This window comes from Triturus cristatus, chromosome 10 (genome assembly GCF_964204655.1).
Source record: "Triturus cristatus chromosome 10, aTriCri1.1, whole genome shotgun sequence".
Classification (NCBI taxonomy): Eukaryota; Metazoa; Chordata; class Amphibia; order Caudata; family Salamandridae; genus Triturus; species Triturus cristatus.
Window position 1 is genome coordinate 418,921,505 of NC_140593.1, and position 27,955 is coordinate 418,949,459.

General features: G+C 48.1%; 1 long non-coding RNA gene across 1 annotated transcript in view; it reads left to right on the top strand.

Annotated features, from left to right (window-relative positions):
- LOC146789545 (uncharacterized) overlaps nucleotides 1-27,233 on the top strand; it is a 153,944-nt gene extending 126,711 nt beyond the window's left edge. The window contains exon 2 of the long non-coding RNA XR_014969818.1: nucleotides 24,204-27,233. This is a non-coding gene — a long non-coding RNA (uncharacterized LOC146789545). The remainder of the gene's footprint in view (nucleotides 1-24,203) is intronic.
- The last annotated feature ends 722 nt before the right edge of the window (nucleotides 27,234-27,955 follow it).

Genomic DNA, 27,955 nt, shown 5'->3' on the forward strand with positions numbered 1-27,955 from the left:
GGGTTCTACCTTAGGGGTGACCTATATGTTGTAAAAGGGGAGTTTAAGGCTTTGCAAGTAGTTATAAATGGTAAATTAAACGTGGCAGTAAACTGCGCATGCAGGCTCTTCAGTGGCAAGTCTCAGACAGGTTTGAAAGGATACTTCTGTGGGCGGCACAATCAGCGCTGCAGGCCCACTAGTAGCATTTAATTTACAGGCACTGGGTATGGGATACCACTGGACAAGGAACTTTCAGGTAAATTAAATATGCCAAACAGGTGTAAATTAATCATTCCATGTTTAAAGGAGAAAGCACATGCATGTTAGAACTGATTAGCTGAGAAAAAGTGCCCAGAGTCCGAAATCCAACAAAAAGCGGGTCGGAAAAATTGGAGGTAGAAGGCAAAAGGTTTAGGGATAACCCTGCAGAGAGGGCTAGGTCCAACAGCCATTTATAGAGGATTGTCAGTATTGTTTCCTATCCTCTCACATGGGAGGCAAAGTTATTTGCACTCAGTAAAATAACCTCGTATTGGTCCTGGTCCAGAGTAATATACAACTCTTTTTTCTCAGGTACACTGGAAAGCTATCTTCTGATCATATCATCTGGTATTCAATATTATATACATTTTAGATGTAGCATGCCCATACCCACACAAGTTAGCAGATATTTTCCTCTGGTGGCTGGATGTTTGATTGTGGGGTTCAGCAACCAATGGTGTAGTTGAAGGTAGAGAAAGCGTTCCGTCTCACGTTTAAATTCCTCCTTCAGTTGGTTGAAAGACGTAATAGTCCTATGGGCAAAAGTACCTCCAAGAGTCTTAAATCCCACCAGCAGTCATTTGTGATAGGAGGTCCTGTGCACTCTTGGGGGCATATTCTCAACAACGTGTGAAAACCATTGCAAAAGTTACTTAGCGCAACCTACAACATCGCAGTCTATCGCGGGACGCCGTACCGCAAAAATGCGAAACACGAACGCAAAAAAAGCTGCGATGAGGCCAAGCACGATACAAAAAGCTGCAAAAGCAGCCACAGGCCTGCAAATCCCACGCTTCTGGTGGGAAAATGCACTATAAAAGCTACAAAAACAACACACCAGAAAGAAGCCAAAGTGCATAGCAACATGGTTCCACCTTGACCGAGTGCAGAGGCCAACGTGAACCCCACAAGCCCCACAGACCCCAGCAAGGAACAACGGGCTCTGGGAAGGCCAAAGAGAAGAGGGAGAGGAAGATGGGGTGCAGTCCGCAGGAAAACAAGACAAGCGTCACGGAGGTGACAGAACACAACCAGCAACTGACCCACAATCAGACTACCTTGAATGCAGCCGGAGTGTCGAGGAGGCCAATGGAGGAGGCCAAGAGGCGCTGGCATGACATACAAATTTAAACCAGGCACAAAGACGCTGCCAACAGGAAGGCAGCAAGGGCAACAGGAGCTGGGACTCCTGCGCCACAGGAGGAGTTGGAGGAAACGGAGGCCACAGTCAACTGTGTGGATACAGTGCAAGGAGTCGGGAGTGCGGACACAGCTTGATAAGACCTGATACAACATAAACATAGTGAGTAAAGACCAGGGACTGGGGGGATGGGGGAGATGGGCACAATGGCACGCATGCACAAATAAGCAGAGCACACTGCACACCCACAATGACCTTAGATCATGTACCTCATCTCCGTGGCACACTGCAGCACACACACAGCAATCACAGCACACCCACATTGACGACAAAGTGGCACCAAGTGCAACACCAACACTGCAGAACAGAGGACACAACTGACTCCGCACACGCGCAGAAACAGGCCCACTACATCTGACAGAGCTGGAAATGTTGAAATGGAAATATACGTGTAAAACCTCACACCCGTCATGTAGTCTAAATGTACACTGTCCCCATATAAATCCTGCACATCCAAAACAGTCACAATGTACACTGTCATACAGTCTGCATGTAAACAAGAACAATGTGCCAACACACATGTCAACACAATGTCAACATGCATCTCCCCTCCAAATTGCTGAGGGACACACAACACCTCCAGCAGAGCACAGAAGACCACACATCAGTGATGCCGGAGTGGACCACCACACCTACGACACCGACACCCTACAACAGCCTATTGACATCCCACCAACCCACCACCAGAACCAGGGTAGCCAGGCCACTTAGAGGAGAACCCAGTCCCTGAAACAGACCACACAGCATGAAGCACCCGCAAGCACGGCAGGCTCACAACACTTCACCGAACCACACATGGCACCCCAATGCCAGGTGTCAGAACGCCAAAAGGAGGTGGCCCAAGAGGTGCGGGTGTGTTCAGAACCCATGGAAGGCGAACTAGAGCACATACGTGGGTGTCCACCTACACCCCACAAAGGAGACCCACACTGCCATAGAGACACATACAGATGCACATTGCCAGTACAGAACCACGCCCAGGGGCGCGCACATAACAGTCACACACCCACGTTGGCTCTGTGTACAACGGCACAGTCTACTGCCCTCACGAATTGTGTGGGTGACGACAAGGCTACATGTCCAAGCTCTAACCCACTGCCTGCGGTGACATGTCTGCATCCGCTGTACACAGCACAATGTAATGTCCTAGGGCCCAGGGCCCTCATGCATACAACAAGACCACAGGGACACATGCAGATATCATGTTGAACTGGCTGTGGGCACGTGCGCCCAGCCCCTTTATTGGTAGGGCCACATGTACAGTGACGCCTGTGCTGGTTGTGTGTGGGGTGAGTATAAGCCAGCCCGCACGGAGTGCTTGGTGCTGGCAACAACTTGAACAGTGGACAGCAGTACAATGGGAACAAAAAACACCTGCATAACAGAGTCAACTGCTGAGCAACATGGAGGGAGCTGGAGCAAGTACAGAGGTCACCCAACATACAAACAGAAGCGTCCGTGAGTTTCAGTGCGCTGAGGTTGGGGCCCCAGAGCAGAGCGTGCTCATGTGAAGAAAATGTCTAGGATTGTGTCCCTTCTGGACATTCCTGATCCAGCTGCATTGAGGGGGTGTCACACCTGCATCATCTTTCTCATCGCCATCCCAGGTCACCCACACTGCCTGAGGTGACATTGCTGCATGAGCACTCCACGGCATATAACCAAAACAGTAATGGACGATGATTCGTGGTGCACAGAGATAGAGGCACCTGGAGTGCTGAGATGGGGATCAGGCAGAAGATGGCATCCACGACAGGTTCGGACAACTCCGTCAGTCTGCCAATATGACCGTTTCAACACTGGCAGTTGGCGGTCAGAGTTGGTCCTGGTGGTGGTGGCGTGAGCCTCCTACGGTGATGCGACATCCGGGCCGGTCAGGACTCGATTTGATGTGTGAGCCCAGGTGGACCGCAGTTGCGGCTGCAGGCAGTGGACAGCGGACAGCACAGGGCCACAGACACATGGCGTTGATACCCCCAAGGCCATCACCTCAGAGGCCATCCAGCATCTCAGCAGAAGGGGTCCCTGACCTGACCAGCTCACAGTTAGTGTCCCCGGATGCACTGTGGCTGGCACAGGCACACTGCCATGGGACGGTGACTTGCGGTGCAGTGAGATAGGGACATATGAAGTCCTGAGCGGGCCCTTGTCGATGTCCAAGGTGGACGTGGCAGAGGCTTGCGGGGGACAGTAGAAGGTGTCCTCCAGGGCATGATGCACAGGGTGGAAGCTGTCCGGAAGCAGCAAATGGAGGAGTGGAATGCCACGGCATCGTTTTACCAACAAAGTCAGTATCACCAACATGATGGTGACGAAAACCCCAAGTCCATGGACTCAGTCGCCGCCTAAGTTCAACCAGAAAGTGTCCATGGGTTTCAGGGAACAGACTTAGTGGCACAGGGGCTGAAAGGGGATGCAGTCTGCATTTTGGCCTGTACAGTGACATCAAGTCAGCCATAAATAAATCAAGACTGAATTTGAATAGTGTGTGACCTACTTGACCGCAGTGTAGGTCTGAGGCAGCGGTCAGCGCGGTTCAGCAAGCTCCTCCTGGAACTCTAACACACAATGTTGTCATGACATTGGGGGTGACTTGTGGTTGAAAAAGCACCAGAGCCGAGAGGGTGTTCAGTCAGCAATGATGACGTGTCCTGCATGGTGTGGACTGGATTGGATTGGCGTGAGGCCTGCTGGACCGCAGTGTCGGCCGACTGCATTGTTATCAAGGGCCCACAGACACGTGTGTTTGGGATGCTAAGCACAGACTTGGTGTCACCACATCGAAGGAAGTATAGTGAGTTAAATTATTATTATTATTATTATTATTATTCAGATTTATACAGTGCATAGCTGCCCCAGTGACAGGGCGTCCCAGCACTACCTAAACAAGAGCTAATGAACCACTCAGAGACATAAAGAGTAGCCTACGCTGGGAAAAGCAAGGTCTTTAACGCCTTTCGAAATGCCAAATGGTTCCGAAGTCCTCTAATTGAGGTTGGAAGGGAGTTCCAAAGGTGCGCTGCCTGGACCCTGAAAGAACGACCACCAGCTCTAGCTCTCTGAAAATGGGGGATACAGACCGAGTCAGAGCTAGCTGAACGCAGGGGGCGATTTGGCACATAGTAAGCCAGCAAATCTGCTAGAATCGGCGGTCCTTTTTGTGTCAAGATTTTATGAGCCACACACGCTATCGGCAGCCAATGGAGCTTGGGCAAGAGGTTCGCAACCGAACATGATTTAGGAAGTGCTATCAGGGCACGAGCTGCAGCATTCTGAATTCTTTGGAGGCGAACAATGCAAGATTTATTGGCGCCTAAGTATAGAGAGTTACCGTAGTCCAGCCTCGATAAAATTGTGGCCTGGAGAATAGTTTGGCGGACTTTGGGTGCAAAATAGCCAAGTAAAGGTTTCAGCCCTCTAAGGAGACCAAAACAGGATCCTGCTAAGGCCTTGGATTGAGCATTGAATGACAGCTCACTATCAATCCAAAATCCTTGATTCTTTACTGCATTTTTTGGCAGTGGTGCAGGTTTTAATCTGTCAGGCCACCACTGTTCGGACCAGAGGGCACTATCTCTCCCCATCACGAGAATTTCTGACTTTGCAGCATTTAGTTGTAAACAATTTGCTGTCATCCAGTCAGAAATGGCTAACAGGTCATCTTTAATTTTAAAAAGATTATCACAGCATTTTTTTGAAAAGACATTGGCTAGCTGGGTGTCATCGGCATAAGACACCAAAGACAACCCTCTACTTTTTGCTAGCAGAGCTAAGGGTTGGACATAAATGTTAAAAAGCGCAGGGCTCAATATAGAGCCCCGTGGGACCCCATGTTTGATCATATGCGTCTGAGAGTGGTACGGTGGCACAACCACTTGAAAGGTTCTACCTTCCAAGAAATATTGAAACCAAGCCAAGGCCTGCCCCCGGATCCCTATGTCATGAAGTCTGCCTAGAAGAATATCATGCGAAACGGTATCAAACACAGCACTTAAATCTAAGAGAATCAAGGCTGCGGAATTCCCAACATCTAGGTTGCACCGAATATCCTCCGTTACTGCTAACAGCGCCGATTCGGTGCTGTGACGGGGACAAAAGCCATTTTGTGAGGGGTCGAGAGTTTTGTTACGATCTACAAATTCAGTCAAAACTGAGTTAACATATAACTCTGTAGCCTTAGCTAAGAAAGGGAGCTGAGAGATCGGACGAAAGTTGCTCAAGTCTGACGGCTCCAAGGACGGCTTCTTTAAAAGGGGTATCACTTTTGCATGCTTCCAAGTAGCCGGCATTACTGCGGCAGACAATGATAAATTAACCAGTTCCCTGATCACTGGGAAAATTGAGTCAAGAACTTGCCGGAGCTGATCTGGTCTGAGAGGGTCCGCCGGAGATCCTGATTTAATTTTAAAACATAAAGATTTAATCTCGGAAAGCAAAAGTGGAAGAAAAAAACATAATGAAAGATTAGGGGGGTTTAACCTATCCTCAGACATGTCTATTCGGTTGATATTCAAAGTTGCCGGGGAGGAACAGGCCGTTGGCAAGTTTTTATAAATAGTCTCTACCTTGCGCACAAAGGAAACTGCCAATTCCTCACATTGAATATTAGAGGAAATAGGGGAATCAAACTCTTGATTAGAGTGAAGCATATTTTTCAAAAGAGAAAAAATCATTTTGGGCGGGTTATTACTTTCCAGAATTTTTGCGGCGATGTATTCAGCTCTGGCTTTCTGAATCAGTCTATGATAGGATTTGATGGACTTCCGATATTTGGTTTTAGCTTCTATATCGTATGCCCGTCTTCATGATTGTTCCAGTTGCTTGCAAACCTTCTTTGCCTCCACCAGGGATTCGTTAAACCATGGGTTAGAAGGTCCCAGTTTTTTCCTTAAGCAGCATTTTTCAGGGATACAAGTATCTAGGGCTTGCATCAGCCAGTCCTGAAGTCTGAAGCCTCTATATTAGGAGGAAACTGTGGCTTGGACTTTAGCAACAGGTCTGAGAATTGTCTGGTATCCCATTTATGCCAAGGGCGCTTCATCACAGACCGTGGACGAGATGGCACCAATTTCCCAGGCAGCCGGAGGGAAAAAGGGATCAAATAATGATCAGTCCAGGTCAAGGGGACCGAAGGTGACACCATTACAGCACCCAGATTAGAAAAGATTGGATCCAGCAAATGCCCAGCAATGTGAGTACTATCCATCACACATTGTACCAGTTGACAGACTTCCAAATCAGCCAGAAAGCAAGCAATCTCTGGCTTGCCACTCTCTTCAAGATGGAGGTTGAAATCGCCCAAAATAGTGAAATTCGCCGCTCCACTCGCGAGTTGGGTAACTTTATTCACCAGAGCTTCCCTCCATTTTTTGTTGGCCCTGGAGGCCGATAAATAAGCAGCCCCAAAACCGTAAAATAGTGATTGTGAATCAGCCATTCTTGATGTTCTCTGCCATAGTGTAATCAAGACTCAGTTCCAAATGTGTGACCTACATTTCCGCTGTGCATGCAGGTGGAGTACCTCAACGAGTCGGGAGAACAGCATGCCGGTGTCGTGGAGGCCGTGATGGACTGAGGAGCCTGACAGGTTCACGGCGCTCTGGCTTGGAGCTTGCACAGGCAACTGGTGGGCCCTCGTCGACACACGCCGGTGGCAGCACGTGTGCATTGATGCCTGCCTGCACAGGGCCCGGCAGGACTGGTACGGGGCCCAGCGTCCCAGGGTGCAGCAGGAACACAGGTAACACCGCTCACCACGACGGCCTCGTGGCAGCATTACGGAAGAGGACCACGCCCAGAGATACATGCTTTTTATTCACACCCCTACGCGTGCCCAGCATACGCCGGGCCAGCCCACTACGCTCACGCTTACAGGGGGGGACGTAACAAGCTACATTTCCGGGATCTTCCCCACTGGCTGGGGTGACATGGTTGCATCCACTGTCCCCTGCATACTGCAGTCTGATCATCGCTTCAAAGCCACACTTGGCATTGTGTACATTGTCATTCATAGGTCAGTTGCCTCCTTCGCACATGCCTGGATCCCACCTCTTCCCACAATCTGCTATCCTGTGGCTGAGGTGCCATGCCGTTGATGGCTTATGTGCATGGCTGGGCCAGGTTGCCCGAGTGAGTTGTGCTGTCGTGTCTGGTGGGTTTGCATGTTGTTTGGCATGTTGTATGGGAGTTTGTGACGTGTGCGTTCAAAGAGCTGTGAGTTGCTTGGTTGTGAAGTTGAGGTGGGTGGTGTGTTCATTTGGTACTTGCCAATGAGCAGCGCATTTCCATAGGTGTCAGGCAGGAAGCGTTGGGTGATGGTGGGCTTTTGGAAGATGTTGGACTCATGCACTCGGAATGGGTGGCTGGCTTCGAGGTTGTTGGAGATTCCCAGGTGGTCCACTATTGCCTGCACAGTCTGGTATGTATTTTTAACTTTGCACTGCCACTGTTGTCCTGTTGTTTTATTCGGCGTTTCTGTCCCTTCTCCCTCGCTCAGCAGACCTAAGCAGCTGACGTGGGTAGGGATTCCCAGCTGCAGTAGCGTGATTGGCCGGTTCGCCAGAGGCACGCCCACGACTACAGCCACGCCCCCTTTGCAATATAACAAACGCCGACCTCGAGCGCGGCGTTTTAGAGCAAAAACTCCTGAGGCACAGCCGGGAGTAGGGAACAGATAGCTTTTTAACTTTGCACTGCCACTGTTGTCCTGTTGTTTTATTCGGCGTTTCTGTCCCTTCTCCCTCGCTCAGCAGACCTAAGCAGCTGACGTGGGTAGGGATTCCCAGCTGCAGTAGCGTGATTGGCCGGTTCGCCAGAGGCACGCCCACGACTACAGCCACGCCCTCTTATACTCACCTCGTCACTACCATAAAGCATGTGTCTCCACTGGAAGCACAGCGGACGAGCGCAGCGGGCGTGACGATTGCGCGCCGAAGGCGCGCATAAGGCAAGCTCGTCTGCGCTCGTCCGCGCCGAGTCAGGGCCTTGGGCCACCTCCCCTGCCTCCCAGCCGTCAGCACATAGATGCTACACACGAGCAACCCTGTACAAATTAAGGCCTCCTGTCAACTCATGCCCTCGGCACTCCTTCCACGCCTTAGACCTTCCCTCAACCTGCCCCACCTGTTTTGCGCCTCTCAAACCTAACTCGCGCACAACAACCACACAGGAATTCCAAATGCTCCTACTAAACTGCCGCTCGCTGCCTAAGCATAGCGCCGAAATGGCCTTATTGATAGAAGAGCACACCCCGGATATATTGTTCCTTACGGAAACCTGGCTTACCAGTGAGTCCAACCCGGCAATAGTAGAGGCCCTCCCCACCGGCTATCAAATAACACGGCAAGACCGGCCAAAAGGGAGAGGAGGAGGCCTTGCTATCATCCATAAGGAGCAATATCATTGTCGACTCTCTCCTGAGACCATCTCGGACTGCGAGAGCACGGGTTTTAACATCAACCTCTCTCCTAACATCTGCTTCTCAGGCACTTTAATTTATCGCCCGCCCGGCCTCCCTAAGCAGTTTCTTCTAACTCTGCCATCGAATGTGGCCAGCAGAGTCAGCACCTCTTCTAGCTTTACCGTGTTGGGTGACTTGAATCTACATTTTGACTCCCCCTCGGACCTTTCAGCTGCTATCCTATCAGATGATCTAGCGGCTCTACAACTCACTCAACGTGTCTCCTCCCCCACCCACGAAAAAGGCCATCTACTGGATCCTATTTTCTCAAATTGCTCTGAGATCACAGTGGACCCAGGCATCACCCTACCCTGGACTGACCACTTTTTAATCCCCTTTAAATGGACCACACCTAAATTCTCTCCTCCGGCTCCCACCACCAAACTCAGACGAGCCTGGACGCACCTTGAGGTTGATAAGTGGTGCACTAAACTGGCTAGCTCACAACCAGAAATTCAGGATGATCCCGCCCTAGCAAACCAGGCATATACCAACTGGATCTCCTACACTCTTGACTCTATCCTCCCAATGAGCAAGACTGTACTGAAGCGGCCTCAAAAAACCGCCCCTTGGTACACTCAGTCTCTCAGAGAAAAAAAGCGTCTCTGTAGAAGGGCGGAAAGACGCTGGCGCCTAGACAAATCGGCGGATAACAAAACCCGGTACCGTGAAACCATCAACGAGTACAAAACTCAAATAAAAGCAGCTCAGTCGTCGTATTTCGCCGAAAAAATCCTGAATGCTAGATCTAAACCCAAAGAGATCTTCCAGACCATTAAAAAGCTTATGAACCCATCTCCTGTGGTGCATGTCGAGAAATCGGTCACTCAATGTAATGACATTGCCGAATTTTTCTATCAAAAAATTAATAAAATTTATTCAACTTTTTCTCCCCCAAACACCGACCTGTCTACCCAACCTAATAACCTCCCTAGCCTGTCACATTCCCCCACCCCCTACAGCTTAACTCACTTTCCCCCACTAGACCTCCCCACTTTAGAATCACTGGCCCTCAGTGTCAAATCAGGTTCTCCGGCCGACCCTGCCCCCCCTGACATCCTAATGGCAGCCTCCCATACCATCTTGCCCGTCATCAGAGAGGTATTAAACTCTTCCATCTCCTCTGGCACCGTTCCACCCGTATGGAAGCAGGCCATGGTTAGGTCATTGATCAAGAAACCCAATCTAGACCCGTCTGATCTGGCTAACTACCGCCCTATTTCTCTGCTCCCTTGGTTGAGCAAGGTTTTGGAGAAATATGTGAACCAACAGTTAGTGAATTATCTAGAGGACCATCACATACTGGATCCCACTCAGACGGGTTTCAGACCTAAGCACGGGACAGAGACCGCCCTCCTCATGGTCATAGAGGAAGCGAGAAAAATCTTGGATCAGGGAGGATCAGTGGCAGTGATCCTCCTTGATCTAAGCGCGGCCTTTGACACAGTGTGTCATGACACCCTACTTAGCCGCCTGTCCTGTGTGGGGATCAAGGATAAAGCTTGGGCATGGTTTGAATCATTTCTGGGGAACAGATCCTTCAGGGTTTTTGATGGCGATTCAGCTTCCTCCAGTAGACCTCTAAATTGTGGAGTTCCTCAGGGCTCCTCTCTGAGCCCTGCTCTATTCAACCTTTATATGAGACCACTGGCCAGTGTCGTCCGCCCATTTGGAATTAAAATCATCTCATATGCGGACGACACGCAGCTGGTGGTCTCACTGGCGCAGGAGACATCTCGTACTGCGCCAGGCGGGCTCAGAGAATGCCTGGAGGAAGTGAGGAGCTGGATGTCGTCATCATCCCTGAAACTGAACGGGGAAAAAACTGAGCTGATGCTCCTAGGACCCTCAGAGCCGGCACTCCCCCCCCCCCCTATGGCCCCCATGCCTAGGACTGCCTCCAACCCCAAAAAGCTCCATCAAAAGTCTTGGGGTATGGCTGGACACCTCACTGTCTTTTAATGTCCAAGCCACAAAATTGTCAGCCACGTGTTTTGGCATTCTGAGAGTGCTAAATAAAATCTTCCCCCTCCTCCCCCTGGAAGCCAGACAGGCTGCCATTCAAGGGCTCATTCACTCCCGCCTTGACTTTAATAACGCACTTTATTTGGGTGCACCAGAATACACCCTCCGGAGGCTGCAAACTGTACAGAACAGCGCAGCTCGCCTTCTACTTAAAATCCCGCACAGACACTCAGTAAGGACCGGACTGACTAGCCTCCATTGGCTACCTGTCCGGCAGAGAGTTCTGTTCAAGGCGCTATGTATAGCCCATCAAGCCTTCTGGGACATGGGACCCATCATTACCCGTGATCTGATCACTCATTACATCCCAAATCGCAGTCTTCGCTCCAGCCAGACTCTCTTAGCAGTAGTCCCAAGAATAAAAAGATCTAGAACCGGCGGAAGGACGTTCATGTACAATGCAGCTAAGGCCTGGAATGCTCTACCACTTCATCTGAGAGCCACCCAGAACCTCACTATGTTTCGCAAGCAACTGAAGACCCACCTGTTCACATCTGCCTGCTAAACCATTGTCTCTTCTTTTTTCTTCCCTTCCCTGCTCTCTGTAGGTCTCGGTTATCCTAGCGCTTGGACGCCTTCGGGCAACAACTGCGCTCTATAAATCTCCAAGTTTACAAGTATGTGTGTGCTTTCGGTAGCGGATATTGTGTGCAGTGTCACCAGCAGGCACAAGTTGGACATGTGTGCATTAAATTGCCCCCTGACACGTGAGGGAATCCAGCTATGGTTTTGACACCTTGCTTGGTCTCCAGCTGTTCCTGCGCAGTGTGGGGGAAGTATAGGTAGTGTGATACCAAGCTGAGGATGGCATCCAAGACAGTTGGGGGGGGCTTGGATGTGGCTGGCTGTGAGACTCCTCGGACTCTGGCGGTTGTTGGTTGGGGGGGGGGGTACCAGAGGCCAACAGGTGAGGCACAGACAGCAGCTTTGTGTGGGGTGCGATGTTGGTTGTCCACTATGTTGGTGCCGTTGGCCTGTTGGGCGATGAGGGTCAGGATGCGTAGGATGGTTGCCCTTTTGAGCCTGTGTTGGGCAGTAGCATCCTCTGGTGATAAGTCTGTGAGGGTGGTGCGTTTTCTGTGGGTCCGCTGTCTTTGTCCGTGCTGCCTCTGTGGTGGTCCGGGGGTGTTCCGGGGGGGAATTGTGGTCCTGGGTGTGGTGGCGGTGGGTGTTGTTGCCCTCTTGGGTGTCCGGGATGCATGTTCAGTGGCTCCATGACATCTGTTGTTCTTCAGCTGTGGCTCTGGGCTGGGCTCCCTTTTCTGTTGCTGGCTGGCGTCCGACTTTGCACCAGGTCAGAGCAGGTGTTAGTTTTCTGCTGCTAACGTGCCTTATCACATGTTTTGTGGTCTTTTCGCCATTGTGGCTGGTCGTTGAGAGTGTTGTGGAGTGGTGTTGTCGCGGCTTTTTGCACGGGAACGCCTACTCTGCATCTCATTAGCGATAGTTGCCGGGGTCATCTGTGGCAATGTTTTTTGCGGCTGCTATTGCTGGTAAACTGGTGATATGGGCTGTTAGCACCAGCTTGTGAATAGGGTGATGAATTTATCGCGAGTTTGGCTGCGCTAAGGTGCCGTTAACTAGGCGATAGCTCTTTGAGAATATGGCCCTTGGTGTATAATCAGTGTTACCCCAAAGTGGGATGAATGGTGACGGGAATTAGTTTGGCCAATATCAAACCACTGCTCTATTGCAGATGTCCAGGGATGGCTCTAGTGACTGGGGATTTGTAATGTGCAATAGTGCTTTATGCTGCCAAGGTATCTCCAAGAGGGGCCCTGCAGCCATTGTATGGTATATCTTACACAATACTTTTTCAGTCTCTCTACAGGTCCAATGATCAGGAACATGAGATGTGCCGCTGCATAATATTGGGATATATCTGGCACTCCTAATCCCCCTTGCCTTAGTGAGCTCTGAAAATTCTTTCCTTCCTACTCTTCCAGATATGAGAAGTACAGAAATCACAAGCTATGTATATTGCCTTTTGGAATGTGATGTACCAATTTTCAAAAAACATAGAGAATATTGTGTAGGATTGACATCTTTTATACTGCTATTATACCCAAAAGTATAATGTCAAAGCAAGCATTGTTTGTTTTCTTATTTTTCTTATTTTATTTTGTCTTTTATTCCTTAGTCAAGATGTGTTTCGTCACGATATGGGCACAATATCCTACAACGTCTTCAGGGCTAAGAGAATTAAACAGAAAATAAACACTATAGTGAGCGCCTTAAAACATAAATCATAATGAATCACCTCACAGTGACTTTTGTGACTAGTTTAACTACTATGTGTATAATCAAAGTGAATTTGCATAATGGAAACCCATGCGCATGGTTTCGTTTATCATCGTTCTTTGTTATCAAAATAGCCTTAAAGTCCAGTTGTAACTCAAAGATAGCACATCACAACGCACATTTGGTGTGCAAGAGCACTGTTATTCTTGAAACATATGTAAGTAAAATTCAAGCATTATTTATCCCTTTTGGAGTATTCATAATCCCAATATTTGTATAAAGAGTACAATCAACACTGTGCCTTCTAGATCAAAGTGTGAGCACCTGAAAATCAGAAAAGGGGGAAAAGAAAAGTACCTTAATCCTCTTGGCATAATACCTAGTGTCAAAATGGTAAGTGCAAATTAGTAAAGATATATAACCAGAAGGGGTTATTGATTAACACAGGCAAATACAGTGCCTGCAGTGTGTCAGTATTCGTCAATTAGTACTGAAATGAAACGGTGCAACAGGTGAGGGAGAAACCCCTAAAACCCTCCAATGAGGACCACGAGGTCTGAAATGCAAAGCAGTCAAATCCTGAGCACACGCGTTCGTGTGGTTTGGAAAATCTGATCCAAAGTAGAAAGCCAAAAAAGTCTAGTCTCAATGCAAATGTTCTTTTGTTCCTTTTTTAATTTTCAATTTTTTTTATTCCGGAAACATCACAGAGTCCAGACAACACATATTGCGTCTTTGGGGTGAAAACCCTAGAACTTCTTCAGGGCTGTATTATCCAAGTTGTAACGTTCAACGACTAGTATCCGGTTATAATTCTGACCCGGCTAGGTCTTTCCAAAAACATGCGTCTCCTGTTCCACAGGAATGTCAATCTTATGAAAGTTTAAAAGTTCTCAATTCATACGATATATGTAGATTTTTTCAGCATAATCCAAATGCGATATGTCTGTGTCTTGTATGCCTCAAACAAGTGTTCTTCAAGAGTCAAGACACCAAGATAAGGCACGAGACCTTCAGCGAGTATGCTGATCCACGCTGCACTCTGGCGAGTCGTTCTGAACCGGATCACTTTCAGTCTTAAAAAAGAACATTTGCATTGAGACTGGACTTTTTTGGCTTTCTACTTTGGATCAGATTTTCCAAGCCACACGAACGCGTGTGCACAGGATTTGACTGATTTACAAATTAGTAAAGTTGCCAGCCCAGGGAGAGGTTTCTTACTAGGACTGAGGACAATTTGTTTTATACATTTCAAAAACACCTACTTTCCTGTCGGTTGTATTTCTGTCAGGTAGGAAATAATAATCCAAATCTAGTAAAATTATGTATTTGTGGTATTCTTGAAAGATGAGTGACCCATATGATATTTGTTGAAAATTGAAACAACGATGTGATTAAGCATTCACTAAAGACATGAATTCCCCTTTAGGACCGAGTTTCTTCTGTTATGTTGACTAAAGTCTGGACTCCATTTTGTATTGTCATGTCTCCACGTGCTCAGCACGAGAAGAGTCCTATCTTCGTGTTAGTTGCTCTTGCAATCTGCCTAGTAACAGTCTATAAATAGCTCCTTTGTCCGTCTGGCGCATGCCCAGACTTGATCACATCTGTTATCAGTTAGTCTTTGCTTGACCATGTTTTCGCGGGCTTAGAGATGTGTTAACTCCGCCCACATATTGATTCTGTATCGAAAATGTCCATAAAAGGTAATGTTTTTCGCCTCATGTTGTATCCACCCACTTATGAGCCCCTCTGTTGTGTATAAAAGGGGACCGTGTACGCAAGTTCTGTGTGCTACTCTATGCAATACTGAAGGGTGTTGTATGGATTGTAGGACCACCCTTAAGGGTTAATAAACTTTGTCTTTGTACTTTGCAGTTTCCGTGCCAACTTCCTTGTAGATTCCATTACAGGAGAGCGAACCCTTGTGTCCTGCGGGCCTAGCTGGGGCCTGTATTCATCAATTGGCGTCCGTCACGTGGGGCTCATCGGCGACTCGGATGCTCGAAGGACTGGTCGTGACGAAGGTGAGGAATTTGGCCGGGGATGTGATCACTGCCAGAGGCATTTTAGTCCTGGCATCCCGAGGTTTTCTTCCTTCCCTTCCGAACTGACCATCTGGGTGGCGCCGGTCCTCGACTGAGACCTCTTCTGTCGGTTTTGCCGTGACAGCCGTTTGGGCGAATTTTTGAGCTTGGCAGTTGGAATCTGGACACTCTTGATTGGTAAGAACCGTTGTACGGTACTTGCTCCGAGTTTTCGAAGCCTGGGTTGGCTATTTGAGTTTGATTTGTGATGACCGGTCATATCTTGTATTGATTACTGTGAGAATATATGCGTTGCAACACATATAGGCAGGTAATGTGGAGATATTTCTCCGGAGCTGTGTAAATTTGAACGGCGCAAAGTTTAAGTGACATTTTTTTGATAATACTGCATATTTTGCATTATTTTTAAGCATGCCTGCTTTTAGCGCACTCCGTAAGTGGTGCTGCTGCTTTGGAAACCGGTTAAACCTCGAGGAATCTGCTCCAGCCCCCCCAGAGGGGACTCCTAATAGGGATATGTATGTGAAGCATGGTCTTTCTTCTATAATGTACAGCACAGTATGGAGGAAATACACCAAAAAGGATCCTGAGTTGCGCTGGCCTTTGTATGGATCATTTGATATGCGTAAGATTGAGTATGTGGAACAGTGTATGTGTAAACGGCGTGCTCGTCAAGATATGTTTGAGTGTGTGCGATTATGGGTGAAGGAAGTGCGTGAGCGACAAAAACGTGAGAAAGCGCTGTTTGATAAAGAGCAACGGAAGAATGATCATGTGCGAGCACAGGAAGCGACGCGTCGGGAGGAAAGAGAACAGGCGGAGAGACAAGAGAAAGAGCGTAGGCTGCAAGTGTCGGGTCAATATGCTGTTCGGCAGCCTCTTTATCCTGTCCTTACTAATCTTGAAGATGATTTTTCCTTATTAGATCGCTCTCCGCCTCCTTATGTTGGCGCGTCTGCCCCGAGGTCACAGGATTCTGGATCGGTTTCGGGTAAGGTAGATACGCGGTCCATGTTATCAGTTGACAGAATGAGTGAGCTTCGGCAACTTTCCTTTCGCGCACTTAAGGGCAAACTATCCCTTACTGAATTGTTGGACTCTTGGGGACAGTGGCAGGATAGAGAGAAGTTGTATTTTCTGGAACACTTTTCTGATGAAGTAATTACTGCCTATCGGAAATATTCCAGCGTTTTTGAGCCTGATGATGTGGTATTAGATGCTAAAGCATTACGTAACGGTGTTTTTTCTCCCTCTAAGGCGCCTGATGCGGCTCGACGGCTGTTTGCATTATGGGACGCGGCGAGTGACCTTAAAGAGAGAGCGCGCCTAAAAGCAGAGGAGGAAAAGCAGTCGGATTCACGTATTGGCGATGACCAATCATCTACCTCCCACTCAGATAAGAGCGAACTAGTGCATGCTAAACCCATGCGAGAGGCGGCACCTTTGTATGTTCCTCCTAAAGGAGCGGGAACTAGTTCGGATATTACTTCTGCCGATGCTAAGGGATATTTTGTGTATAATTGGGTTTATACTCCCTGGCATAGGGCTGATGTTATGGCATTAAAGAATGCATTGCCTGACCCCCGCAAGAATCCAGCGGCCTTTTACGAAGAAGTCGAAGGGGCCTTGAATTCTTGTACTATGACCTTAGCAGATATAGATCTGTTCTTTGGGCTTATCTTACCACCGGATATGTGGCGATCTGTGCGGAAGGTGGACGATCAAGCTGCTTTTAAGGCTAGGTGGTCTGAGATTGAGGATGAGGATAGGGAGAGGAAACCCGCGCAAAAACCGCCTCAGATTATCTTAGATCTCCCCGCTGCTATTTTGACCAAGTTGAAAACAATTATTCCCCCTAAAAAGATTGACTGGAACATGTTAGCCTCGTGTAAACAGAAGGTTGATGAATCAGTTGCAGATTTCTTTACGCGCTTTGAGGAGACATTTCATGATTTTAGTGGTCAGTCACTTACGGATGATACGGGTCGACACCTTTTTGCTGATAAATATGTGGCGAATTTATTACCGGAAATAGCAGCTCGTTTAAAAGCGAGTGAAAGTTCTTGGTCCACCGCGTCTCCGACATCCCTCCTGACTATAGCTCAGTATTATGAGCGTCAGGAACAAGAAGCGAAGGGGCAGGAGGAGAAGAAATCGAAAGATTTAAAAACGAAGGTGATGTTAGCGCAAGTGTATGGTCCGCCTCGTCGGGGTGTCGATAGAGGTAGGGGAGGATTCTATGGTCCCCCTTCGGGTCGATCAGATGTAAATAGGAATCAATGTGCGTATTGTAAACAATCGGGTCATTGGGCCAGAGATTGTCCGGCGTTGTATGCATCTCGTCAGGGGCGTACTCAAGGTCCACCGAGAGGTAGAGGGGGTTTCTCGGATTTCAGAGGGAATTCTAATGATCGTGCTCGTTTTGAACCTACCGTACAGCAGCGAGATAGACCTAATGTATTTGATCGACAGCACCAGTATCAAGTGTCAGGGACTGACCGCTCTGGGTACCATGATTCGCAGCATGCATAGGAATGCGTTGGATGGGGGTTAGAATCAGTTGAAGTGCCGGTTGATCAGAAGGGTCCTTATGTCTCAGCGAAGGTTTTGGGTTCTACTGATCGGTTCCTAGTTGATACAGGAGCGACTCGTAGTGCGCTGTCCAAACAATTGGTTCCGAGGGCTCCCCCATCTGGCTTAATGGTTACATCGGTAGGGTTTGATGGTACACTCTCTCGAAGCCCTCTTTCTCGACCCCTTGCATTCCATGTTGATCCCTTTTCTGCACCCTGTCCGTTTTTGCTTGCCCCGAACACGCCTGACAATATTATGGGTCTTGATATGCTCAAGCACTTCAGAGCTACGATCCGCTGCTCCCCCGCTGGAGTACGTGTGATATTAAACGATAATCACCCTCTGACAGAACGGATGTGTGTGGTTGCAGAGGATACTGTGTTAGCTTCTCTCCCTCGTACTTTGTGGGACACTTCGGATACTGATGTGGGACAGATGGTGATTCCGCCTGTCCATATTAGTGTCCAGGAGGGGGCGGTGTTACCATGCCTCCCTCAGTATCGTATTTCCCAGGAGGGGGAGGAGGCCCTTATACAGATTGTGCAGGATTTGAAGGTGGGAGTAGTGGAGGAAGTTCCCTACAACGTCTGCAACAGTCCTATTTTACCCATCTTGAAAAAAGATACGGATGCCAAAGTTTATCGGTTTATCATTGATTTGAGGGAAGTGAACAAGATCGTGATACCTCAGTATCCAGTGGTTTCTGATATCACGACGTTGCTCACTTTGGTCCCGGCAACGGCGACCACGTTTTCAGTTATTGATTTGAAAAATGCCTTCTTTTCGATCCCTATTCATCCTGATAGCCGATACCTTTTTGGTTTCACTCTGAATAATAGGTCTTATCGATTTTGTAGAGTTCCTCAGGGCTACACAGAAAGCCCTAGCATTTACAGTCAAGCATTGAAAAGGCAATTGGATTCCTTTGTTCTGCCCGAGGGTGTCGCTCTTATACAATATGTCGATGACATCTTGTTGGCGGCTGACACTCCTGAGCTGTGTGAGAAGAGTACGTTATCCTTGCTTTCCTTTTTGGCATCTCACAATCACAAAGTGTCGAGGAAGAAATTGCAATTCTGTAGACCAAAGGTGACTTATTTGGGTCACCTTTTGTCTAAGGAGGGGCGTGCACTCACACCAGATCTTTTTGTAGGCAATGGATATTAGGATTTTCACACATAGCCAAGCCATTATTAGCCCTTTTGACAAAAGACACACCTATTCCGCTTCCCTGGTCAAATGAGTGTGAAATTGCCTTCCAGCAATTGCGACAGGCCCTTTGTTCAGCACCAGTGTTAGGGATGTCGTACTTTAATCTCTGGGACCGCGTAGGGAACAGGGCCCTACCCCTGTCTATCTTGGTATTAGCGAACCGCAAATGGTAAATGCGGCATGTACGAGTGCTTTACTTATCGTTTTAGTTATGAATGCACTGTGTACACGTCATTTTGCTTCACTACGCGGGTTCCATTTTGGAAGCAGTGGCCATCTTGTCATTGCCCTCACATAGGCTATAATGGAGCAAATACGGGCCTCACAGTACATGGGCTTCCCCTCTGACTTCTCTGTGACCTGGGCAGCTGGCCCTGCTGCCCCGGGTCAAACTGGTCTCACGAGCTCCCCTTCCTCCGTCCACCTGTGATTAGCATCAGGGTTTGATCCATCATAAAACCCCCTTTCATCCTACACAAGCCCCTGGCTAATCTCTTCCACACCTGCTTGTTCCTGCTTTATGACTTGTTTCCCAAAACAGGAGATGCTCACGTTTATTGGGGGGTCTGTTTACATCTAATGTGGGATCTGAACCTTACTGTGTAAATCATTGTGGGCTGGCCGAACTGGAATGTGGGATGGTCATCATGGCCTTTTCTTTGTAACATATCCTTGTATATTGCCGTATCATAAAACCTAGGAATGTATGCTTGAGGCCGAAAAAGGCCTATTTAAGATGAAGTCCGTTTCCATGATTTTCAGCAGTCTCCTGAGAACATACACGCGGTTGTACTTCTAGGATACCTGTAATTGGTCTGCAGCCAATAAAAGATTCTTTGACTTCACCCAGAAGACTCTGTGTTTCTGTAGGTCCGGAACAGGGTGAAACCCAGAAGTCATAGGGTGTGTGCCCCTGCACCGCTGGGTCTAAAATACCCAGTACTTCAGTTTGGCGCCCAACTCGGGACGATTTCAGCGGTACCAGTCCAAGCCAGAGGTTCGTGAGGAGCTTCGTGTGGAAATTCCGGAGGAAGGCCGCCACTTCATCGACCCCTGCATGTCGACGTGGTCCGAAAGTCTTTTCTGCGAGGTTCTCCGCGTCCCGACAGCTACGAAGGACTGCTGCCCTGATTAATCGACCTGTTTTGGACCCTTGACGAGTTTGAGAGAGCGAAACAATCGAGAGAGTCTTCTGGTGACGTCATCGATCAGCAATATTCAGTTAAGTATAAGTGGAGCGTCTCCCATTTGTTTTGGCATCCCTCGGGATCGTTTGGTTTGATTTGGTAATTGGTGATTTGGTGTTTGCAAACCCCAAAGCCAGAGGACTCGTGTATTCACGAGACTATCGTAATCGATAATCCTTTGACGTTTGGATCTAGACTAGTGAACGAAGATGCCTGGTTCTGGAATATTTGGTAGATTATTCTGTTTGGGTTGTGGGAAAGATTTCCAGTTAGAGGAATCATGTCCGGTTCCTCCGGTTGGAACTCCAACTTATGAGCTCTATGTAAAACATGGCGTAGGCCCTATTGCATATAACGAAGTATGGATCCACTACACCAGGAAAGACGGTGTTTTAAAATGGCCCCAAAATGGTAGTTTCGATACCGATATTTTAGATAATTTGGAAATTAAATTGTTCAAAAAGAAAGCCCGGCCGGCGATGTTTGACTCTTTCCGCTTATGGCGAAAGGAAGCTAAACAGAAAGAAATTAAGCTAGCGAAAAAGAATAAAAGAGAGAGAGGTATGTCAGTAATGCAAGCAGCTGTACAATTTAAAGATAATGAGGAGGAGACGATGAATGAGCAATTGCACAGGCAGCGTAAGTTAGGGATTGACAAATGTTACCCGGCATTACCACACTCTAAGCAGAATGAGTCCGAAGACAAGGAGAAAGATCCCCTGATGTCACATTTGTTGAGTTCGCCACCCCCGTATGCGCAGAATGCCACGGCGCCTCCTCAGCTTGTGAATATGCCACCTCCAGTTAATATACTGCAAGCTTTGCCGCAACTGCCGGCTGCTCTGCAGCCGGCTCTTATCCCTGTAGCGCAACCCTTTCAAGGGCCGCCAGTTGTGCTTCCAACTGCCCCCGCACTTCCTGCGACTTTGTCTAATTCAGCAGCTGCCTCCCCCAACACTTTTTCTTGCACCACTCCAGTACCTGTTTCTACGTCCTCTTTTCTTCCCTCTGTTTTTCCCCCTGTTTCCGCCTCAGCTTCTCCTTCAGCGCGACATCGTTTAGCTAATGTGGTTACTTCATTAATGTCGCCTCTCTTTGAGTTGTCTGGTGCGACTCCTGGTTTGCAGCGTAAGCAATTGCGTAGTCAGTTGCCTACCCCTGATGAGAAGAAGGTAATAGATAGTATGGCGCGCAGATGGATTGTTTTCCCTTCATTGTATGATGTGGAATCAGTTGTCAGCGTTTTCCATCAGTGGGATGCCCCAAAACAGAGATATGTGTTTGAGAAAATGTGCGAAATTCTCTGTGAAGAATTGGAGGATAGTGGTAGAAATCCTAGGCCGCAGGAATTGTGTAGAGTAAGGTTTGATTTTGGAACTGGTATAATTGTGGACCGCGATATAGATAAAGCAGTTGCGGTTGTATTGTCCTTCAGGAATGATGATTGTCAACAGTCATTGTTCGAACAAGATGTCCTTGTGGGGAAAAAGGTAAAGGCGCGACAATACCCCATGAGAGAAGTTCCCCCGGTATGGAAGGAAGCGGTTGCAGCTGTCGGTGGTAACCCCGCTGTGGCAGCACATTTCCAGCGTGTTTGGGTGCATGTTCCATGGAAGCGCTTGGAGGTGTTAGCGCTTAAGCAGTCTTTACCTGATCCCCGTAAAAACCCAGCAGGTTATTATAAAGAGTTGTCACAGACGGCAGGATCATGCGTTATGAATCTGGCCGACATAGACATGTTGTTTGGTAATGTTGTTCCACAGCCCCTATGGGGGTCAATCCGTAATGTGGATCATGATGCAGAACTGGGAGATACATGGGCTAACATTCTTGCTGCTGACGCAAGACAAACTGGTGGCGCGAAACCAGAGCCTTTAGTAGCTGAACTCCCTGGTAGAATCATCACGTATATGAAGACACTAATGCCTGCAATGCGCGTAAATTGGGACAAGTTATCTGCATGCAAGCAGAAAAAGGATGAGACAGTGTCAGACTTCTTCACTAGGTTTGAGGAAACGTTTATTGACCACAGTGGGCAGGATATGAGTACTGAGGGTGGCCAACGGTTATTTGTGGATAAGTTTGTGCAGAATTTACTTCCTGACCTGTGTACAAAGTTAAAAGACTCAGAGAGTTCTTGGGCTGTTTCCTCTTCAGCGCAAATACTGGCTACTGCACAGTATTATGAAAATAGAGATAAAGACGAGAAAGATAGGACAGAGAAGAAAACGAAGGAATTAAAGACAAAGGTCCTTTTACAGCAGGCCTATCCACCACGTGGAGGTCAGAATAATTATAGGCAACCCCAAGGTGTCTATCACCAACCCCAACAGTTTCAGAACAATCAGCAAATGAACGGGTATTATCAACCACGTGTCCCTGTAGGTCCCAACCAATGTTCACGATTATCGGGCTACGAGCTTACACTGTTAGCGAATCACATACACATAAAGAGATGCAATACGCTGAATCCAGCTACGCTATTGCCGATTCCAGCAGACTCAGATGAGATTGAGCAGCATGACTGTCTGTTCAGAACGGAAGAAGAGACGAAAGGGAGGGTAGATTTGAAAGATACTCCCCTGACTGAGTGTGATGGTACTTTATGGGTAGATGGCTCGTGTTTTAAGCTCCCTAATGGTGACACGACTGCTGCATATGCTATCACGACTTTACATACGGTTGTGGAAACTGCACGAGTGCCACATAATTCGGCCCAAGCAGCAGAATTAATCGCCCTCACGAGAGCATGCGTGTTGTCTGAAGGAATGAGAGTGAATATATATACGGATAGCCAGTACGCCTTTGGCGTGGCTCACAATTTTGGGCGATTGTGGAAAGAGCGTGGGTTCCTGAAATCACATGGAGCTAAAATTCAGAATGGCAAGCTGGTGAATGATCTCCTTGAGTCACTGACCCTACCGTTGCAAGTTGCGATCATGAAATGCAGTGCGCACAGGAAAGTCACAGATGATGTTGGTCGTGGGAATGCGTTTGCTGATGAGACCGCGAAAGAAACAGCACAGAATGTGAAGACTAGAATGTATGTTGCAGGCCCCGCAAGATGGGTTAATGATGTGGGAATGTGTGAGAACACAATAGAGAGTGTGAGGTCGCTTCAGGCTGAAGCCACAGAGGAAGAGTTAAGCAAGTGGAGAGAGAGTATGGGTAAGTTGGATGAGAATGGTTGTTGGATTGATCTGACAGAACATAGACGATGGTTGTTGCCTGACGCATATGTGCTTCCAGTGGTTACTATGGCACATGGAATGGCACACATCAGTACGAAAGGTATCTGTAAATTGTTGGCTCCAGTATGGCAGAATGCTGGGATTCCCAAGTGTGCAGAGAATGTGGTCAAGAATTGCATGGTATGCTTGAAGTACAACCCTGGTAGGGGAACCCCAACTCCAGCCGGTCACTTTGCACCCCCATCATGTCCATTTGAAGTTTTGCAGCTGGACTTTATTCACATGGAAAGATGCAACAACCTAAAATATGTACTAGTGGTTGTTTGTGCTTTCTCAAAATGGATAGAGGCTTATCCTCTGAAAGATAACACTGCCCTGTCCACAGCCAAAGCCCTTGTGAAAGAGTTCTTTCCCAGGTTTGGAATGCCGAGAATGGTGTGGTGTGATAATGGAAGTGAGTTCGTGGGTAAAGTGATGAAGAATGTATGTGAAGGATTAGGTATCCAGCAGAAGTTCCATGCTGCAAATCACCCCCAATCAGCTGGACTGGTAGAACGCTACAATGGAGCCTTGAAGCTCAAGCTGGCCAAAGTCCAGGCGAGCACCGGTCTTAAATGGCCTGATGCCCTGCCTTTAGCACTCCTGTCCACCAGAATGACGATACACTCACGAGTGGGACTTAGTCCTTATGAGGTAGTCTTTGGCCGCCCGGCCAACGTATGGGGTGTGCCAAGGCCTACGAAGTTCAGTGAAATAGAGCATCCAGTACTGCTCGATTACCTGTATGATTTGACTGTTAAACTGCGTGTTTTGCACCAACAGGTACATGATACTCTTCCCCAAGCTTCTGAACCTCCTGGACACCCTATCAACCCTGGCTCGTGGGTCCTAGTCCGGAATTTCCAGCGTAAGGGCAACGACGAGCCTCGCTGGATCGGCCCTCATCTTGTTCTTCTGTCGACGAGATCAGCAGTGCGAGTAAAAGGAAAGAAGCACTGGATTCATGGTACCCACTGCAAAATAGTCCCCTTGCCTTTGCCATATGACCAGTGGGTCAAGGAGGGTATCGCCGACTCCGAGACAGACACTGTACCTCGTTTTGTACCATTCAGTGACGCACGCCTAAGAGACACAGCTTCAGACCAAGAGAGTGACAATATTCTGCAGGAAGCTGTGCCACCATCAAATCGACTAGACACCACTGAGCCTGAACTTTTGTTCCGAGACCAAACAGCACCTGGCCGTCTCCGTTATAATTTGAGACCTAGGCCCCCTAGGCCCATGGACAAATAAAGATTTCCTTACTATTTCCTTTTTGACATTTTTTACTATCCCATCTGAAAGACTTTCTTGATTTTTTGTTTTTCGAACCACCATCCGGGTTCTGCCGCAGGGTCGCGGTGCCAAGACTTTGGGGTACAGGCCGAAGACGTTAGGTCAACGGTTCTGGTTGGTCTAGGGCGTTTCCCTGGACTGACAGGCGTACTCCTTAGCAGAAGAAACTCATCCGCCGCGAGCGGCCCGAGTAGAGGATGGAGTTTTTTAAGATGGAGAGACCGATTGAGGAAATGAACTTTAAAGCCAGGATGTGTAGAATTGTAAAAAGTAAATGTTTTGTCTTTTTGTGCCTTTTTACACTGTGTAGTATCATGATGTTTATTGTAGGACTTGTGTTTTCCTCTGCTCAAAGGCCCATTGCACCTACCGAACAGCCTACACCTCTTTCTACTGCCTCCTCTCACTCTTTTCACCCTTTGCCTGAGCACGAACAGACCAGACGATCGGAGTTTGTAAATAACTCGTTTATCCAACTCCTGCACCAGCACCAACTGGTAATGAATACGACCAATTGCTGGGTCTGTGGGTTAATGCCACATACCATTAACAAGGGTATTCCCTACCTGGTGCTGCCGTATAGTTCAAATGGATCGTCATGGGCATTCCAGACCATGTTTCTCTATGCTCTAGATACGTACTCCCCTCGCCAACCGCTTTCCATCAGACCTATCACCAATAATAAGGCTTTGATGAAAGGAATTGCCGATATGAGTAGGGATATTGATGCATATTCATCCATTCCCAAGGAAGAGCTGAGACCTTATGTAGGATGGAACGCGACGGGGTATAGTATTAGTCTGGGTGAAAGACAGCGACAAATCTCATCTCCAATCTGGGTCGTACCCCACATGGGTCGGTTCTGCTTACAGGGTAATGGTCAGAACCCTAGGGCTCAACTGGGAAGAAGTGACTGTACTGAAACGTACACTTTCCCGTCACAGATCTCCCCTGCGTTTCTAGCTGCCAAGGGCACATATTTCATCTGTAATGATCGAGCGTATACATGGTTGCCCCCTGATTTCTCGGGCACATGTTATATTGCGAATCTGCTACCGCCTACATTCACTGCCGCCTCTGATTATCACAAGACCAGAGTTGTGAGAGGTGTAAAAAGTAAGGATGACACTGCCGGTCAGGAAGCAGGAGACTTCTTCTTGGGTTTCCTGCCGTTTTGGGGACCTATGGTCAATAGTAGGAACCTGAGACAGCTGACGCGTGTGGTTGAATCCACTGTCAATGTAACGGCTGGTGCCCTTAGTAATCTGACAGCTGAGCTCCAAGCGGATCGCCTTATGACTCTGCAGAACCGCATGGTTCTAGACGTTATTCTTGCAGACCGCGGTGGGGTATGCAAGGTTATCCAATCCAGTTGCTGCATTTTCATACCAGATAACGCTCCAACGGTGTATCAAGCCATCTCCAAACTCCATAAAATATCTGAAGCCATACACGTGGATAAGGGAGATTGGTCACTGATGGGATGGTTCTGGGAACTGATATCTGCCTGGGGTTGGAAAGTTTTGATGGTCATTGGAACGATCTTAGCCATTCTTTTCCTGTTCTGTCTGTGCATACAGTGTGCTCCTGCGATGTGTGGCCTCTGTGCTACCTTATGTGTAAGGAAGCCTGTATCGAGGGACGAGCTAAGTAATAGGATGATGCTACAGCAACATCTCGATGACTTTGCGGACATTGACCTAGACTCGGATTAAGATGAGTATAGTGATTGCCTATGTAAGGGCAAAAGGAGGGTCTGTCGTACTTTAATCTCTGGGACCGCGTAGGGAACAGGGCCCTACCCCTGTCTATCTTGGTATTAGCGAACCGCAAATGGTAAATGCGGCATGTACGAGTGCTTTACTTATCGTTTTAGTTATGAATGCACTGTGTACACGTCATTTTGCTTCACTACGCGGGTTCCATTTTGGAAGCAGTGGCCATCTTGTCATTGCCCTCACATAGGCTATAATGGAGCAAATACGGGCCGCACAGTACATGGGCTTCCCCTCTGACTTCTCTGTGACCTGGGCAGCTGGCCCTGCTGCCCCGGGTCAAACTGGTCTCACGAGCTCCCCTTCCTCCGTCCACCTGTGATTAGCATCAGGGTTTGGTCCATCATAAAACCCCCTTTCATCCTACACAAGCCCCTGGCTAATCTCTTCCACACCTGCTTGTTCCTGCTTTATGACTTGTTTCCCAAAACAGGAGATGCTCACGTTTATTGGGGGGTCTGTTTACATCTAATGTGGGATCTGAACCTTACTGTGTAAATCATTGTGGGCTGGCCGAACTGGAATGTGGGATGGTCATCATGACTCTGCCTTTTCTTTGTAACATATCCTTGTATATTGCCGTATCATAAAACCTAGGAATGTATGCTTGAGGCCGAAAAAGGCCTATTTAAGATGAAGTCCGTTTCCATGATTTTCAGCAGTCTCCTGAGAACATACACGCTGTTGTACTTCTAGGATACCTGTAATTGGTCTGCAGCCAATAAAAGATTCTTTGACTTCACCCAGAAGACTCTGTGTTTCTGTAGGTCCGGAACAGGGTGAAACCCAGAAGTCATAGGGTGTGTGCCCCTGCACCGCTGGGTCTAAAATACCCAGTACTTCAGGGACCCCTGATTATACAAAGCCCTTTTCGCTGTATGTGCATGAAAAAGATGGATGTGCATTATCAGTTTTAGTGCAGATGCTCGGCGGCAAGCAGCGCCCTTGTGCATATTTTTCGGCTGTACTTGATTCTGTTGCCCGAGCATTGCCTGGTTGTTTTCGCTCGGTTGCGGCGACAGCTGTGTCAATACGCCAAAGCGAGGGAATTGTGTTATCTCACAAACTGTTGGTATTAGTTCCCCATGCTGTTAATGCCCTGCTTAATCAGACAAAAACGCAGCATTTGACCAGTGCCCGTTTAACGGGATATGAGTTGACGCTTTTGGCTCCTCATATTACGTTAAAGAGATGTGTAACGTTAAATCCGGCCACATTGTTGCCGTTCCCGGAAACTCAGTCTGAAGCTTGAAAAGCACACGATTGTGTTCTGCTGACTGAAGAGCAGACAAAGGGTCGTATTGATCTCCAGGATACGCCCTTTCCAGATGTAGATGGAGAGTTGTGGGTGGACGGATCATGCCTGAAGCTACCAGATGGTACGACTTCAGCAGCGTATGCAATTACCACACTGCAAACAATAGTGGAGACAGCACGCATACCACAGAAATCAGCTCAAGCAGC